This window comes from Peromyscus maniculatus, chromosome 2 (genome assembly GCF_049852395.1).
Source record: "Peromyscus maniculatus bairdii isolate BWxNUB_F1_BW_parent chromosome 2, HU_Pman_BW_mat_3.1, whole genome shotgun sequence".
Lineage (NCBI taxonomy): Eukaryota > Metazoa > Chordata > Mammalia > Rodentia > Cricetidae > Peromyscus > Peromyscus maniculatus.
The window spans coordinates 167,395,546-167,409,774 of NC_134853.1; the positions used below are offsets into that span (position 1 = coordinate 167,395,546).

At 41.6% G+C, this 14,229-nt stretch overlaps 1 protein-coding gene across 7 annotated transcripts in view; it reads left to right on the forward strand.

Annotated features, from left to right (window-relative positions):
- Rere (arginine-glutamic acid dipeptide repeats) overlaps positions 1-14,229 on the forward strand; it is a 367,324-nt gene that overhangs the window by 14,988 nt on the left and 338,107 nt on the right. Inside the window, exon 1 of one of the 7 annotated variants that reach the window (XM_076565682.1) lies at positions 424-582. The exons of the other annotated variants lie outside the window; for them this stretch is intronic. The gene's annotated coding sequence lies outside the window, so the exon portion shown is untranslated. Of the gene's footprint in view, positions 1-423; positions 583-14,229 lie in introns of those variants that run through there. 7 annotated transcript variants of the gene reach the window in all.

The following is a 14,229-nucleotide window of genomic DNA, read 5'->3' on the forward strand; positions in this document are numbered from 1 at the left end:
GGTGGCCACTGCTGGAAGAAAAAGGTCATAGTATGGGCCTCATTAGTTATAGTTCTACTTACTTCCTGCCTGAGCTTTCTACTTCCTGATCCTCTGAGATGGGAGCAGCCAGCTGTGTACTCCCACCACCTGGGTCAGGATGGACTGGACCTTCTCAGACTAGGAGCCTAGTACACCCTTCTTGAGTTTTCTTGTTGGCTTTCTGTGGCAGAGCCACGAGAAGCTTAACCAGCACAGCATCCCTTGCTTAGTTATACTACACATAACTACACACCAAACTCATCAGCACGACAGTCCCAGATGGGAACCGAGACACTGTGGTCTTTTTTGGTTTTCTGGTCTGAGGCCTTTCTTATCGGAGAGGGCAGCCAGCCTGGCTGGGTTCTGAAATGGAGTTATGTGTGACAACTGCTTTGGAATCTTAGAGGTGCTTTGGTACTGGATAGGGAGTGGGTGGGGGGTGACTTCTTTGAAATAATTTATAGTTGAAACTGATTTTCAACTGCTAGAGGTGATAGAAACTCTTGGACTTTTCTGAAAGTAAGGAGGGCAGCTGAAATGAAAAGATATTTGAAAAATAGGGTAAGTGTTTAAAATCAGCTTTTAAAAATAAGTGAAGTGATTAAGTCTCTCATTACTCTGGCCTTTTTATTTATTTATATTACTTTGAGATTTCCTAATTCGTAGTAAAGTGTGTGTGTTTCTAGTGGGTTGACTACACTGTTCCACTCTAACAGTGGCTGTCTGGCCCACGTGTGTCCATTGTAAGCCACACAGGTACTTGTGTGGAAAAGCGTAAGGTTGTTTCTGTCCTCTGGTGTTGGCTCCCATCTCATGGAGTCCTCCAGCATCTCTTGTCAATTGTTCAGTGACCTGTGCAAACAAGGGGCTCTTCTCACTGTGTCTGGGCTCTGATCATTATTGTTCCTTGTGGGACAAGGTGAGTTCCAGGTGAGGTGGCACACACTTTAATCCCTGTACTTGGGAGGCAGAGGCAGGTAAAGCTCTGTGAGTTCAAGGCCAGTTTGGTCTACATGTTGAGTACCAAAACAGCCAGAGCTACATAGTGAGACCCTATCTCTGGGGAATAAAAAAGAAAAAAGATGTTTGCAGACTCTTGTTAGAAATGGTTTCCTTTAAAAAAAGGAAAGCAAAAAGAAATGATTTCCTGCTGGGTGATGGTAACTAATCCCAGCACTAAAGAGGCAGAGGCAGGAAGATTTCTGTGAGTTTGAGGCCAACCTGGTCTACAGAGCGAGTTTCAGGACAGCCAGGGCTACACAGAGAAACCCTGTCTTGAAAAACAAACAAACAAAAAAAAAAAAAAAAGGAGAAATGGTTTTCTGTTGGTCTTGCCATTTTTTGTATTTGTATCCCTTTCTGTTTGAATTATTTATTATCTTAAATTATGTGTATGTATGTGGAGTGTGTGTGTGTGTGTGTCTGTCTGTCTGAGGAGTTGTGTATGAATTCATGTGGGAGTGTGCACATGTGCATGCAGGTGCTTATGTACATATGTGCCTGTGCATGTGGAGGCCAGAGGTCAACTTTAGTGTCTTTCTTGTGTTTTATTTTATTATTATTTTTAAATATTACTTTATGTGTGTGAGTGTCTTGTTTGCATGTATATTTGTATGCCATGTATATGCCTGGTGCCCTGGATGCCATAAGAGGGTGTCCAGTCCCCTGGAGTGGAGTTATACATGGCTGTGAGCCACTATGTGGGTTCTGGGAATTGACCCTAAGTCCTCCGGAAGAGCAGCCAGTGTTCTTAACCATTGAGCCATCTCTCCGGCTCCTATTTTATTTTGTGTTTTTGAAGCAGAGTTTATTAAGAGATTGTATTTATTTTATTTTTAAAAAAGATTTATTCCAGGACAGGCTCCAAGGCTATACAAAGAAACCCTGTCTTGAAACAAAACAAAACAAAAGAACTCATGTGAGTCCTTCTGCCTCAGCCTCTTGAGTGCTGAAAGTACAGATGTGAGCCTTGGAAATGATGATGATGATAAGAGCTTTGGAAATGTTTTTATTGTTATTATTTGTGTGTTTTGAGACAGATTCATACAGCCCAGGCTGACCTTGAGTTTGCTATATAGCCAGGGCTAAACTTCAACATCTGATCCTCCATCCTTCACCTCTTAAGGACTGGGAATGTGTGCCCTGGAAGTCATTGTTGCTTGGTTGATTGTCCTTTATTGACATCCATGTCTTAAGGCTTTTTCCTATTAAAGTCCTTTGACCTTTTTAGTTGTGGTTTTGCTTAAACTGGTTATTGGTCTTTTCTCCTTCTTTCCCTCCTTTCCTCCCTCCCTCCCTTCCTAAGCTAGCTAGCTAAATGTTTTACTTGTTCAATTTTTGCATTTTAAGTAGTCAGTGATATCCTTGGTCTGAGATTCTTCTTAACCATTGCACAATGGCCACCAAAATACATTACTTGAGCCGGGCGGTGGTGGCGCACGCCTCTAATCCCAGCACTCGGGAGGCAGAGGCAGGCAGATCTCTGTGGTTCGAGGCCAGCCTGGTCTACAAAGCGAGTTCCAGGAAAGGTGCAAAGCTACACAGAGAAACTCTGTCTCGAAAAACCAAAAAAAAAAAAAAAAAAAAAAAACAACCAAAAAAAAAAAAACCCAAAAAACCAAAAAAAAAAAAAAAACCAAAAAACATTACTTGGTTTCCCTTCTTGATCAGTTATGCAGAAGCCTACTCGTTCCCCTAGGTTTATGTTGTCATCAACATTAGTTAGGCTGATTTGTTTCTCTGTACCAAGTGTCTCTACCAGCTTGCTGCACTGGTTCATAACTGGCTGAAGCACATAGCGATGGGTTTGACAGCTGTGTCATTGAGGATGAGAGTGTCTTCAGCACTTCTTATAAAGCAGTGCTAGCATCCATTAGACCTCCAGCAACAATGTCCTGTGGCTTACATGGGAATCCATGTCTTTAATGTACCATAGAGGGTATGGGGCAGGAAAAGGGTATGGTTTTATTTATACCCTCCCCTCCTTAGCTCTTCATAGGGAGATTGAAGATGATTCTGATTGACACTTGGGCATGATTACATAGATTAACTCTAATGGGCAATTGAGTTGCTTCAGCATATATTTAACTAAATTTGTATATATCTCTGTTTGCAATTGTAGGCTGTTCACTGGCTCATTCAGAAAACAAAAATAGTTGGCCAAAATAAAAACAAACTTCTACGTAATATTTAATATGCCCGTTTGATGTGCTGTTGATTACAGATGAGAAAAATCACTGGGTTTTTGTTTTGTTTTATTTTATTTTATTTTATTTTATTTTTTGAGACAGGGTTTCTCTGTGTAGCTTTGCGCCTTTCCTGGAACTCGCTTTGGAGACCAGGCTGGCCTCGAACTCACAGAGATCCGCCTGCCTCTGCCTCCCGAGTGCTGGGATTAAAGGCACATGCTACCACCGCCCGGCTTATTTAATTTTTTTGAGACAAGGTTTCTCTCTATAACTACCTTGGCTGTCCTGGAACCCACTCTGTAGACCAGGCTGGCTTCGAACTCCACCTATTTCTGCCTCCTGAGTGTTGAGAGTAAAGGTGAGTGCCACCACCTCCTGGCAAAAATCACTGTTTAAAAATTTTTTTTTTTAATTTTATGTATATCAGTGTTTTGCCTGCATATATATCTGTGTTATGTGCATACAGTGTTTGTGGAGGGTGCTGGGACTCAAACCCCCTCCCTGTCTTCAGCAAGAGCAGCAAGTGCTCTTAACCACTGAGCCATCTCTCCAACCGCAAATTACTTTTTTTTTTTAAAAAAAAAACACTCTCTATACATGTTGTGTGTGTTATTGAAGGTTTACTGTCCTGAAGCATGATAGCTCCTATGCATTACAAAAAGAACCTTGGTAGGTTCTTGGCCACTAGAGGCCACTTCTACCTGGGCAGGGCTTGGTGTATGATTATGTGCTCTGCTTTTTCAGCTGCTGCATGAAGACAGTAGTACATAAGTGGAATTGACAAAAAAAGCTATGGAAGGGCTGGGGAGATGCTCAGTGACTTTAGGTGTCTTCCCTTATTGTTCTCTAGCACATTTTTTTGGAGACAGGATCTCACTGAACTTGGAGCTCATTGATTCGGTTAGACTAGCTGATCAGCAAGCCCAAGGGTCTTCTGGTCTCTATTTGGTCATGTTGGGATTACAGATATGTGCCTGGCACCTGGAGATCTAAAATGATGCTTGTGTGGCAAGCATGTTACCAACTGATCCATCTTCCCAGACTTAATTAAAAAATATTATTATGTATTTTTATTTCTCACATAAAGATGCTAGGAACTGAACCTAGGTCCTCTGTAAGAGCAGTATGAGCTTTTAATGTCTCAGCCATCTCTCCAGCTTTTTTGTTTTCTATTATTGTGTGTGTGAGCATCTATGTCATGATGTACATGCAGAGGCTAGAGGACAACTTTGTAAAGTTGATTCTTTCCTTCCACCTTTATGTGAGTTCTGGGGATCAAATTCAGCTTGCCACACTTGCTCGCATGGAATGGGCCTTTACCCCCGGGCCATCTCACTGGCCCCTCTTCAAACTTTTTGGTTTTCATTTATGACCAGAGAGATCAAAAGAGGTAGGGTGGAAGGCAGTGTTTTATATATCCCATGCTGGCCTTGCACTTGCTATGTAGTTGAGGATGACCTTGAACTTTTGCTTTTATCTTCTGAGTACTAGGATTAAATATTTACACCCTCCCATACACTCTCACTTTATGTGGTGCTTGGGGATTGGATCCAGAGCTTCCTTCATGCTTAGATAACTATTCTACTCCAACTGAGCTACAGTCCAGCCTCCCCTTTTATTGAGACATTGTTTCATGTACTCCAGGCTCACTTTACCCCTCACTAGAATTATAGATACCTACCACCATGGCTGGCTTTCTAAAAGGTGTCTTATTCTCAGCATGCATATGGCTCTGGGTTCAATTCCTAGTATTGGCAGAGGGGGAAGAAGTATCTTAGAATGATAATAAAGCTTTACCTGTCTCTTCTAACAAATTCAGCTATGTTTTAATCTAAGAACTCTGTAAATGTATTACATGTGGAGAAATATGGTGGGAGATGGTGTCAGTAGATTGAGCTCGAAATGGGAATAGGTAAAAATTCTTTCTGTTGCCTCAGTCAGGTCCATAAAAATACAGAGAGAGCTAGAGTTAGCCTATAGCTGAAAGATTTCAGGTTTGGGGTGCAGTGGGGACACCAACTGCAGGTAGACTGTTATTTGGATAAGAGATTTATTAAAGATCTATCAATCCTTAGATGGCAACATGGTGGGGCTTCTGAGGAGAGTTCTGGCCTACATGACACTGAGGACCCTTTCTCATACCCTCTAAAGGAAGCGAAAGGGAAGGTCCTGTACCACATGATTGGACAGTCCATGGTACACACTTGTGGTCAGGCTGTCTCTGATTTCAGATTGGTAGAGGGAGAGTCTGTTACCCTGGGGCCTGTATGTAAACTTCTCTGTAAGGGTGGGGGAGCAAGAATCTGGAAAAACAGGGTAGTAGCAGAGCCTTACAATGATGTGGCCTTGGTTTACAGCCCCTGAAAAGATTTCAGAGCCTTCCTACCCTAGTCAAGCATTCAAGAAGGAAGCACTGAAGGCCCCCACCATTTTTTTTTTCTTCTTCCTGGGAGTCCAGATTAATTTGTAATTCAAGTACCTAGTAGGTTCTTAAATTTTATTTGACTTTTTTACTGCTTTGAACTGCCCTAAGTCATCGAGGAGAGTTGTCTGCTTAATCACCTGTTCTCACGGAGCGTTCATGTAATTTCTCACTTCTGTTTTGGATGTTTGGGGTAGTTTGTCCTCCTGGTTCAAGTATCAAATAAGTGCTGGTAAATTCCTCATGACTGCAAGTCCATGTTTGCATCTTGTCCTTACAAGCTCCTCGGATGCTCATTGCGAGCCTTGCTGCTGTGAGAGTGACTTTGACATCCAAGGCATCGTTTGATGGAATGACTGTGAAGGTTGGAAATTGGAAGGTTGCAAAACATTTGCAGAGTACCACATGCTGTCGATCTGCAGCTGCACTGCTCAGTGAGCCTTTGGGATTCTTCAGCTTTTGATGCAGCTGTCATGCATGTGGATCTCAGCCCTGTCTGTGCATCTCACCACAGCAGTTCACTTTTAGCTCCTGTATAAAAATAGATCCTTGCTTCTTTGTGTTCTCACCCTTCACAGCTTCTTCAAACCTTAAATTTGAGGAAAATGCTTGGTGTAAGACATTGCTAAAAAGCAGCTGATGTCTAGAGGGAGAGCTGATGGCCTGAATGTTGCTAAAGCAAAAGGAAGAGGAGTCCGACCTATTTGCACTCACCTGTGATGCCTGCTTCCTTTAGAAAACTGCAGTGACACTGAATTGCATCACCACCTTTCTGAGGGTTTTTTTTTGTGTAGTGACAGTTGTCTTCTCGTAGGTGATTGTTTAGGGGTAACTGTAGTGGTATTTGCTCCACCCGTGACCTTGGCTATATGGCCTGAAGGAGGCGGTGCTTCTTGCCTGTGTATGTAACCTTTTAAAAGGAGAGGAGACGGGGTCACATATTTCCTTCTTCTTTTTTTTTTTTTTTTTTTTTATTCTGGCATGATCGGACACCATACTAAGAGGTCACAAAAGAAGGCAAGAAGCACCACTTTCTTTGGGCTGTATAGCCCAAGGTCTTGAGCAGAGCAAATACCACTACATGTAACCATGTATGTACTACATGTACCTTGTCACAGTCATCATGATATCTTTTTTTTTTTTTTTTTTTTTTTGGAGACAGAGTTTCTCTGTGTAGCTTTGGAGCCTATCCTGGAACTCTGTAGAGTAGGCTGGCCTTGAACTCACAGAAATCCGCCTGTCTCTGCCTCCCTGTGCTGGGATTAAAGGCGTGTGCCATCACCGCCTGGCTAGGATATCTATTTTTACAAAGATGATTGTGGAGGACTTTAGCCTCTTGCCTTTGGTGTTACTGAAAAAGCAGCCTTAGCTATTTGATATAATTATTCACAGAAGGTCCCACTGTTGAATTAGAAGCCAGCGCTTGAACTTTTCACTTTGGTCGTTATAAGAATGGTCTGTCTGTAAGAGTGATGGTGAGAATGCTTAGCTAAACGCTTAGCTAAACGCACAGGTATATGTATGTTTCACAGAGAAAGTTATACACTTGATCTTACCAACCTGGTGCCTTATGAGAGGTCAGTGAGAAGGCGCCTTTCCCTATTGGCCTTTCTATGTGAATCTCCATGTTCTGTTGAGGATGTTCTAGGGCAAGATTGTTCACAATGGAGTTATGACATGCTTTATATGTCTTGTTAATTTGAGGCAGGTTTACTCCCTCTTTTTGGTTTGTTTGTGTGTTTGTTTGTTTTGCTCGGCTTTTAAAGAGTGGCAGATTCAAACGGATTTTTTCTTCTGTGGTTCCTACTGATACTCAGGAATTGCGTGTTTAACTTGAAAAAGATTCAGGGGAACTATCTTTATGTATTTATTACATTAATTGTGAGAAGGTGCTTATCATCCTTCGAGGTTAGTTGGGTGATTAGTGTGAACTAGCTGTTGTTATCACAACAGTCTTTCATTTCAGGCTGAATTCTCAGGGAGGTTGCTTTCCTCCAAGCACTCTTCCTTCTGAGGCTGAGCTTGGCGGGGCACATCTGTAATCCCAGCACTTGGGAGAGGCAGGAGGATCAGGAATTTAAGTTGATCCTTAACTACATAGCAAGTTCGAAGCCAGTCTGGACAACATGTGACGCTATCTCAAAAAAGCAAAACAAAAACATTTTCCCCTCCTTAATTTTCTACTTTAAAGGGGTTTCCTCTAGCTGCTCTGTGCAGTTGACTATGCTTGGCTTTCTGTGCCAGAGGAGTACATACATTCAGTCCTAGTTTTGGTATTGAAATCTGTAGTCCCAGAGAAAAACAGCTGGACACTGAATGCTATCTAGTTTAGCCTTCCATCCAGGACCAACCAGCCAATAGGTATTGGATATGTATCTTTCAAATTTAATGCTGATGTTAGCAGATTATAAAAAAATAAATAAGTTACTACCTTTGGCCTCACAACAAAAAAGGGCTTTAAGAATGCAACATTTAAAGCTGTCCAGGACAAAAATAGCATATAGCTGTTGAGCATAGCATATAAATGTAGCTGAATTTCATATTAAATTGATGCATTTTTAATTAAAGATTTGTTAATCTGTAGCATGAATCTTAAAAGTTCTTATTAATAAGATCAAACCTGAGGCCAGTTATTGGGTGAACACTGGAAGATCAGAGAGCCAGAACAAGCCACAGCTACTTCACCTTGCCGAATCCTCAGCTGGTCTTGTTTCCTCAGACTGGAGGCCTCTGAGTCCTCATCCAGAATGGGTCTCAGCTGAACTGCTGCTCAAAAGCCTGAATGCTTAACCAGGCCAAATGCTTAACCAGCCAAATGCTTCTAGTTTCTGATCCTCACGCCTTATATACCTTTCTGCTTTCTACCACCACTCCCTGGGATTAAAGGCTCGCTTTCTGAGATTAAAGGCTTGTGAGTCACCATGCTTGGCCGTATCCTTTGAACACATGGATTTCTGCCTCTGGAATGCTAGGATTAAAGGCGTGTGCTATCACTGCCTATTTTAAGTAACTAGTGACATTTCTCTTCTCTGACCCCAGATAAGTTTATTAAGGTACACAATATTTTGGGGAACACAATACCACCACATTTTCTCTCTTTTTGTCTAAAATTAAAAAAAGCTTATAACTAATACAAGAAAAACTACCAACAAGTATATACAAAATATACAGTCAAAAATTACATTAATGATGTCTAGTCCATTAACATTTGACAGATTCAGATAAAAACTCCATTATATATATTAACAATGTCCAGTCCAATAACATTTTGATAAACTCAGACAAAAATTTTTCATTACTTATCTTATTTAAAACAAGTAGCTCCTTTTTAAAAGTAGATTCCATAATTAATGTATTGTGTGTGTGTATGTATATATATGGGTGTTTTGCCTGCTTGTACATCTTGCACACCAGAGGAGGGCATCAGATTCCATGAGAATTACATGAGACTACAGTTAGAGATGGTTGTGAGCCACCATATGGCTGCTGGAAATTGAGCTCAGGACCTTAGGAAGAATAGACAGTATTTTTAACTGCTGAGCCATCTCCTCTGCCCTAAGATTATTGTTGATTAAATAAATTGACTAATGATTCATTAAGAAGCTAAGAATGGGTGAATATACTTGGACAGGGGACTGGCAGAACAGGTTAGGATAGTGCAAGCATGGTTAGCCTGAGGTAAGAGGCAGGCAGGGCAAGCACAGAGAGCCTAGACCCAGAACAGAGATGTGAATTAGCTAGACCAGGTCAGAGGATTGGAATGTTAGGCACAATTTCTGTTACTGTCTGAGTGAATAGGGAAGAGATAAGAGTGAGGATTCAGCCAGAGCTTGGGGATAGTAAGTCAGCCTTCCAGATTTGTGCCTGAATTTGCAGTGGGACGGGAAATGGCCGGCCGGTCCTGATGAGCAGGTGTCTGAGTGCTTGTGTAGTATGTTAAAATTGTTCGCTGCCCCACTCATATTGGTCACACAGGAGAGGATGAAGGAAAGAAATGACAAATTGGCTCAGAGAAGCATTACTGATGCCCCTTTAAAATGTCATTTTATGCAAAGTGAACTATCAAAAAATAGAATTTTATTTTGTCTTAGATTTTTCATTCATGATTCTGTTTTCTCTTGCCTCTCATTCCAAACACTCATTGTATTTACACCTGTTTCTCCTTCTGTTTCTAACCCTTTGTTTTTATCTGCTGTTTATTCTTCAGGTCTCAGTTTAGGTATCATTTCATCTAGAAAATCTTTCCTTGGGGAAGCTAGCACTCAGGGTGTTCTCTGATGGTACCACTGCTTCCCTGTGACATTTCTTGTCATGCTGCACCGTGAGTAGCCGCTGCTAACTATGAACTTTGAAAGCACTGGGACTAGTCTTGTTTTCTGTTGACCCCCTTGTGGTGGCTTGTCTAGCTTGTATTCTCCCTTTGAGGGATACATACATACATACATACATACATATGTATTTTACTGTTACTGGGCATTTCCATTTTTTTTTTTTTTTTGGTTTTTCGAGACAGGGTTTCTCTGTGTAGCTTTGCGCCTTTCCTGGGACTCACTTGGTAGTCCAGGCTGGCCTGGAACTCACAGAGATCCACCTGGCTCTGCCTCCCGAGTGCTGGGATTAAAGGCATGCGCCACCACCGCCCGGCGCATTTCCATTTTTTAATTAGTATTTCCTACTATGTCCAGCATTACCATAAACTTTCTTGTGTATGCATAATACCTTTTAAGATACTTTAACAAGCAAGCATAAGTACTTTGAGTTCAGATTTCTAACACTCAAGTAAAAGCTGGACATTGTGGCACCTTTGCAAATAACTCCAGCTTTTGGGGCAGGGACAGGGGGTGGTAGTGGTGTATGTGTATGGAGGAGCGCAGAGACAGGCAGATCCTGGAGGCTTGCTGGTCAGCCAGTCTATCTGAAACAGTAAGCTTCAGATTTAATCAGAGACCCTCTCAAAGAATAAGGAAGAGAGCAGTAGAGGACAATACCTGATGTTCATCTTTGGCTTCAGCACTCACATTCATGAGCAAGTGTTCATGTGTTTACACATGTGTACATCCCCCACCCCGACATTGTAAACTAATGATACAGGAAAGCCATACAGCAAAGCATATATTTATTTATAGGAGGTGTGCATGTTTGTTTATATATTGTGACTCACTTCAAAATGAATGGCGTATAAAATAAAATAGCATTTGCTTTGCTCAGATTTTATTTTGAATAAGGGAATTTATGCTTCACTTCTTAGATTATACAGATTGTAAGATGAGGGCCACAGTGCTAATGAGAGAAGGCGGCAGGAACGGAGTGTGGGTCTTGCTGCTTTAAGGAGGTTATTAAGGGCAGCTCTTGAAGAGGTGACATTGGAGAAGGCCTTAAGCAGGTGAGGAACCATGCAGAGATCTGGGAATAGAGCATTGAAGGCAGAGGGAACATCAGTGCACAAGTCTCCAGATGGGAGCTTGCTGCTGTAGTCAAGGAGCAGTAGAAAGAGCAGCACTACTGAGAAAGAGAAAGAGAAGCAGGGGCCAGGGCAGAGGTCCCTGTGGGCCACTTTAATCCTTCTGGCTGTCATTCTGCACATAATGGGAACATCAGCTGTCAGCATCACACCTCTAGGTTACAAAGAACTCTCTGGCCATGGTGTAGTTATCCTGTTACCATGAAGAGTAGAAGCTAGGAGACTGCTTTGGAGGTCTTTGTGGTAACAGGATGGGGTCTTGGGTGCCAGTGGTAGAGGCAACCAAGAGTGGTTGGATTTGGATTTTGTGATTTGATGCATACTGAGAGATGCAAGTTTTATTACAAGTTAAAACTAGCTCAAGGGAACTATAACTTAGTGTTGAGAATGCCTTTCTGTTCAGAATGTTTGTACATGATGTATCTTTGAAATTCCTTAAGCTTGGGAGTGGAACTAGGCAAGGTAAGGGACAAGACTTGGCTGTATTGTGAATTCAGCTGATACTGCAGTGGTTCTCAACATATGGGTCGCCACTCCAAGGGGTCACATATCAGATATTTACATTACAGTTCATACAGTAGCAAAATTACAGTTATGAAGAAGCAATGAAATTTATGGTTGGAGGTCACTACATGTGAAGAACTGTGTATTAAAGGGTTGCAGCATTAGGAAGGTTGAGAACCACCGTGTTAATGGAACAAGGAAGATTCTGTGATAGCAGCTGTGTAAATTTCTCATCTGTAATGGTCACTTATTTAATGTAAAAGGTGTGTCTGTAGACTGTATGCTTGGATAAGTAATATGCTGAAATCTGGCGTTCAGTGTGATTGTGTTCAACTAGATCTGTTTAATATTAAGTGTGAAATAGGTTGCAGCCGTAATAAGGAATGCAGTGGGTGCCTATCTGCTGTTATGGAAATCCATTAGCAACTTTGGCTCTGCTTGGCTGCCTTTCATTGTTACGCTTTATGGTTCATTCAAAAGCTGTATGTTAAATGACATCCATTCTACAAAGGTTTCTCAAGACCTTACAAACAGTGAGGTTGTATTATGAGTAAACATTTGTTTATTCCACATTAGTGATGGCTGTTATAGAGGTCATGGTTTGTCTTGGGTCTGTTCCCCAGCTTAGGAATGGATGTAGAGAAAGGCCTTGGGTAATGTTCTTTTTTTTTTTTTTTTTAAACATTTATTTATTATGTATACAGTGTTCTGTCTGCATGTATGCCTGAATAACAGAAGAGGGCGCTACATCTCATTACAGATGGTTGTGAGCCACCATGTGGCTGCTGGGAATTGAACTCAGGACCTCTGGAAGAGCTCTTAACCTCTGAGCCATCTCTCCAGCAGGTAATGTTCTTGAGCTAGAAGAACTACACTGGCTGATATAAGTGCTTGACTCTGATGGCTACTGTTCTTTGCTGTTTTAGCTAGAGGGAGACATTGAGTTAGTCCTGGTAGTTTATAAAGGGGTGCTGTGGATGTCTTTCTGTATACTGTGACTATGTGTTGCTCTGATTGGTTGATAAATAAAGGTGTTTGGGCTATGGCAAGGCAGCTTAGAGGCAGGCAGGAAATCCAGGAGAGAGACAGGAAGAAGAAAGGAGAGGCTGAGGAGACGCTATCCTACCCTTCAGGGAGCAGCATGTAATGGCACACAGATGAAGCCACAGAACACGTGGCGTCATATAGATTAATAGAAATGGGCTGAGTTTAGTTATAAGAGCTAGCTAGCAAGAAAATTAAGCCATAGGCCATGGCCATGCAATTTGTAATTGATATAAGCCTCTGTGTGTTTACTTGGGTCTGAGCAGCTGCAGGACAGGTGGGACACAGGAAAACTTCCAGCTACAAAGGGATGCTGTGAAAAGTGGATGAAGATATTTGTGGGGATTTGAAAGAAAATGGCCCACAAAGGGAGTGGCACTGTTAGGAGGTGTGGCCTTGTTGGAGGAAGTGTACCATTGTGAGGGTGCGCTTTGAGGTCTTTTTCTCAAGCTTCACTCAGTGTGACAGTCAGTTGACTTCTTGTTGCCAGTCAAGATATAAGGACTCTCAGCTACAGCACCACATCTGCCTGCCCTGCATGCTCCCTGCTCCCTAACATGATGATAATGGACTGAATCTCTGAAACTGTTAAGGGAGCGCCCCCCCCATTAAATGTTTCTTTATAAGAGTTGCCATGATCATGGTGTCTTTTCCCAGCAATAGAAACCTAAGAAAGACAGTATTCTAGACCATTAAATTGAAGTGATCCTCTTTCCTCTTCATCTCCTCCTCTTTTTTGTCTTTTCAAAGTTGGTTTGGGGAGTACAAAATGTAAACTTTTGGCACTTACTCTTTGCAAAACATCAAGTCATGATATTAAACACCCCCCCCCCCACCCAATTTCTCTGTGTAACACCTCTGACTGTCCTGGAACTTGATCTGTATATCATGCTGGCCTTGAACTCACAGAGATCTGCCAGCCTCTGCCTCCCAAGTGCTGGGATTAAAGGCGTGCACCACCATTGCCCAGTGTAAGACAGAATTTTTAGAAGCTTCTTTTTTATAGTCATTTAAAGCTTGATAAGAAGATTTAGAAATCTTAATAGCAAAAAAAATAAAAAATAAAAAATAAAAAAAAAGAAAAAAAAAAAAGAAAAGAAAAAAAAAAGGAGCTGGGCAGTGGTGGCACATGCCTTTAATCCCAGCACTTGGGAGGCAGAGCCAGGCGAATCATTGTGAGTTCGAGTCCAGCCTGGTCTCCAAAGTGAGATCCAGGACAGGCTCCAAAGCTACACAGAGAAACCCTGTCTTGAAAAATCAAAAAAAAAAAAAAAAAAAAAAAAAAAAAAAAAAAAAAAACAACAAAAAACAAAAAACAAAAAAATTGTCATGTATTTAATAGCTAATATTTGCAAGACATAGTTTACAATGTTAAGATATACTAATGACCAATGTAGGGAAGAGGGCCAGAAAAATGGTTCTGCAGGTAAAGGAGTTGACTTTGTAACTAATTAAACTCTGGCAACCTGAGTTTAATCCCTGGAATCCCTGAAAAGGTTTTGAGAACCAAGTCCACTGGTTGTCCTCTGGCCTCCACATGTGTGCCATGGCACACGCATATCCACATATCATATATACAATAAATAGAA